At 38.8% G+C, this 4,528-nt stretch overlaps 1 pseudogene; it reads right to left on the bottom strand.

Moving 5' to 3' along the window:
• LOC101576800 overlaps nt 1-4,307 on the bottom strand; it is a 44,173-nt pseudogene extending 39,866 nt beyond the window's left edge.
• Nucleotides 4,308-4,528: the final 221 nt, after the last annotated feature.

The raw sequence follows: 4,528 nt of genomic DNA, 5'->3' as shown, positions 1-4,528 counted from the left end.
TTTTTGCAGAACCAGGGATTGAACTCAGACCCTTGTGCTTGCCAAGGAAGCGCTTATTCTACTGATCCATCTCCCCGGTCCCTTGGCTTCTTCTTAATATGATGGAGAACCAACAAAACAACTCTCATGAGCAAACCTCTGCTGTGGCTTGAACGTAGGTGTCATAGCCTCTTTTATCCTCACATTCTGCAAATTCTAGCATATTCTCCCTCCTCAGATGCTCCCTCTACAGTATGTTTCTCTTTTTTCCCCTCTTTTTTGCTCTCCACCATCCTAGTTCAAGATCTTAGCATGTTCCTGTCTCCCATTGTCTAACCTTCCCATTAAATTCTAAATGATTAACCACATCAACAGTCCTAATCCCAGGCACAGCTCTCACTATCTCTGTAGAATTTTATAGTACATTGTTAAATCCTTTTCTTTGTTCCACTTTATTTTAAAATCTTTTTTTTTCACTATAGCTTTCACTGTTGTGGGGGAGAGAATCTATGTCTTCTCCTGTGCATAGAAGCATCCAGCAGGGACTTGCCTGTGGGAACTATGTTGACATTTTACTGAGATTGAAACCAGCTCAGAAACACTTTCTTTGAAAAGAAAATGTCAATTATCACACAGTCAGGATATTTCTTCTTTAAAGCAGCCATCAAGACTATCATCATCGTAGAAAATACTGGCATGCTTACCAAATATCTAACGAAGGACCAGTAGTCTCAAGCTCCATACAGTCTTCATCTCCTTCATCTCCACCATGGCGTGTTGGGCTCCACTTATAGCTGTGGCCTTCTACTATTCCCTTAGTATGCACATCAGTATATAGGCAAACACATGTACATGTGCTAGATCATTAAGTGGCAAAAAGCTTATTAAATCTTCTTTTAGAGAAAACAGTTATCTCATTTTACCATGAGGAATCACTTCATAGGATTGAGGACTAACTATATATACATATTTTTTTTTCAGTACCGGGGATTGAACTCAGGACCTTGTGCTTGCCAGGCAAGCACTTATTCCACTGAGCTATCTCCCCGGCCCTACTAACCATATTTTTTTTAGAAATTACATTCTACAGCTATTGTTATAATAACATCAGATAAAAGCTATTACCAAATGTCAGTTTTGCTAAGAATTAGATAATGACAATACCACAGGGAAACCTAAATTTTGTAAAAATTAATATAGATCAATAAATATAAACAGAAACACAAAATAATATAAAATGAAAAATAGAATTGAGTATATATATAATATGTATATAATTTATTCATATAAGCAATGTGGATTCACAGAGCTAAATCAATTCAACCATAATTCCATTTTTCATTTATCTTTGCAGACTTAGTACCTATGGAGTTTGATATAAAGAATTCAGTCAACAGGGATTTGATAAGCTAAATTTTTCATTATTTTCCCTCTTATGCTACTGAGAGGTTGAAAATTTCACTTTCAATTGCTTACTAATTGATATATTTTAGTAGTATGGATGTCAATGAACAGATCAATTGAATATAAAAAAGAAATTTGAAGCAACTTATCCTAAGTTAAGCCAAATCTACCCAAAGATTTCTATGCAGATGTAAAGAGTTTACAAGGATACCACTAAATTACTACACTAGTAATAACTGAAGTTGTGACTATTTCCATTACTTACTGCAGCTTTGACCATGGGCTAGAGGTTATGGCAACTTCATAGAGAGAGGTTCAGAGAATAAAGATGACGCCTGTGCTGTCATACATAAGGCAAGAGTAATGCTTATAAATAAACATAACACTTACAGCATTCTCAATTCTCCCACCACAGAGACTGTTTTCAGCCTTGAATCTAAAGTGTGGCCCATAGGAAGTCACTATCACCTGTGAACCTGCTGGAACTATGAGATGACAAGTGTTAGCACTAATAGATCAGTCTAAAATTCTACAAGATTCACAGTGGCCTCAAGCAAGGTAAACACCTCATATAACCTTTCATAAGATGCACTGTTGTCACAACATAGATTACTAAACGTTGGGGACAAGTCAGGGTTAAATCATTCCTCATGCAATACCAACACAAAACATTACTGTCTTTGTCAATAGCTAGTAACATAACATAATAGGTTATTCCTGCATTAGTTCACATTGGACTCCATTACAAATATTGCAAAGAACTGGCAAAGTTGATATTATATTAGAAGTTTGGTCATTTGCAAAATAGTTCCTCAGGGAAGAGTTCAACTTTGAACACACAGTAATGCATAAAGCTCTCCCTATGTGTGTTCAAGATGTATGAAAGAACACATGAGTCAGCAAAGGCAATGCTATTACTTTCTCATAACTTTAAAATCTACCCGCAGGAAATATCATGGCTAATATTTAATAAAAGTACAGGCACATCCAACTGCCCACTAAGCACTCAGTACCAATGGCTTGGATGGAGAAAAGTTAAAAAAATAAAAGACTCAAGAAATTAATTGCAGTATTCTTTAGTTCTATTTTAGAAGATAAAGTTGTGTCCATCTAAGATTAGATTTTTGAAGTTGATTAATCTTCCATCTTTGGGGAAATACCAGCAGTACTGCAGGTTTTAAACACATTCACTTAAACCCTGACAGAAGCTATTAGAGAAACTTGATCCCAAAACTCGCTCCTTGTATGGCTCTGTTGGCACATATAGATCACAGAAGGTCATGATGATAGCTGAGCAGCCCTTATATTCCATACCAGGACACAAGTGGAGAAACTCTCCAAAGACAGCGTTTTGTGTAACCTACACTAAAACCCCATGAGAAGAGGATATCCAGGACAGCTATGACCTAAGTCTCTTTGAAAGTGAATCACAAAGGGTATAGTAATAAGACACCTGTGCTGGGCCAAAGGAGGAAGATCTTTGCTAGTGTTTTAAATTGTGTGCTAAGCTAGATAGTAAAATATTACTCTTCGGAACTCAGCACCTTCACTTTCCTTGTGATGCCCCGTCGTGGTCACTGAGGAGCTGCAGTTATTCATTATGGATTATGTGCACACATTTAGGCAAGGCAGTATCTGTCTCTGTCCTCCCTATCAGACATCACAAAGTTAATGTGGGAAATGCTATCTGAGTGTTAATCATGTATGAAAACTGCTGCTGAGCAGGAGAGGACTGAGTGGACCACGAGTGGCTAAGAAAATGCATTCCCCTGCGGGAATGCATGCGTGGGGAACTGATACCTGAGATGCATATCTTTGCAACACTGGACAAAAATGGGTGACAACTTTCCTCCTTTCTAGGTCACGGTGTTCTTAGGAGTCTTACAGCATTCCTACTCCACACACTGGGCCAAAAGGCACTGCTCTCAGATCACTTCAATTTATCTGAGGTTTCAAACTACTCTTCCCACCAAGACACCAAGGTTAGTAGTAGGGGTTGGACTGCTCTCAGGGACCTCGGTAGTATCTAAAGTCATGGCCTCTTCCAATTCTCTTATCCTCTCTGACCAGGAAAATGGCACTGGCATTGACCTCATCAGGCACGCTTTCCATTTCTGGGGTTTCTTGTCTAAATACTAGATGATAAAACTTCCAAACTTCAGACCTTGTTCTTTGACATTCAAGTAGTCCACGTAATTGTGCTGCTGGTGCTTTTAACCACCTGTGGTCTGGAGTTTTCTTGTCACTGAATGCAGATATCTTTAAGATGAATAGCATTTGGGTTTTGCCACCAAAAAGGGGGAAATAGGCTGTTATAAGAAGGCAAGTGACATTTTTATGTCACACAGGAAAGGCTTGGTTTTGTGCTATCAGTGACATTGTGAGCAGATAAGATGGTCAACGAAATTAGGTCCTTACAACTGAATTTTAGCTCCTTTTTATGTGTCACCCTATTTTTTTTTCATTTTATCCATTTTTAATGAAACAGTGTCCACATTTTTACTATGTACTTGAAACATGCAATAATTATAATGCACCTTGTTCCTCTGTAGCTACATGCACCTTACATGATGAACCACTGGTTCCTTATTGTGGCCAGTTCAAGCTAACTATAACTCCTTCTAGGGATTGCTCCTGACACATTCTTCCTTTCCCTCCTCACTGGGTGCCTGTTGGCTCCAGAGGAGAGTGCAGCAGAGAAGCACATGCTGTGACTCTTTCTTGTTTAAAATTTTTCTACTTGGCAGTAATAAAGGCATATATTCATGAAATACCATGTGACACAGTGATGTGTGTCTACATTGTGGAATAATTCTACAAAGCTAATATCCATATCCACCACCTGCCAGCCTTACCTTACTGCATTTTCTAGCATTGTCTTTAGGGTTCTGGCCCAAGCCTGAGGCAGCCAGGACCATGTACATTGTCCCCCAATGTGAAGACTATGTTGGCTCTGCAGGTTCATCTCAGCCACTTCTAGGGAGTACTTCAGAGATGGGGTGGAGGTGGGGGTGGTCACAGAAACATTTCTGATGGATCCTTACGCTACAGAACCCTGAAAAACTAGAGTCCAGGAAAACCCTCTAATCTATGTTATCATTCTGTATCCTATTGGATGCATGGTTTTCCCAAGAGTCTCACAGAA

This window comes from Octodon degus, unplaced genomic scaffold (assembly GCF_000260255.1).
Source record: "Octodon degus isolate 3935 unplaced genomic scaffold, OctDeg1.0 scaffold00102, whole genome shotgun sequence".
NCBI classification, from domain to species: Eukaryota; Metazoa; Chordata; class Mammalia; order Rodentia; family Octodontidae; genus Octodon; species Octodon degus.
The sequence above is the reverse complement of the archived record's forward strand: the minus strand, read 5'-3'. Positions and strand labels throughout refer to the sequence as shown.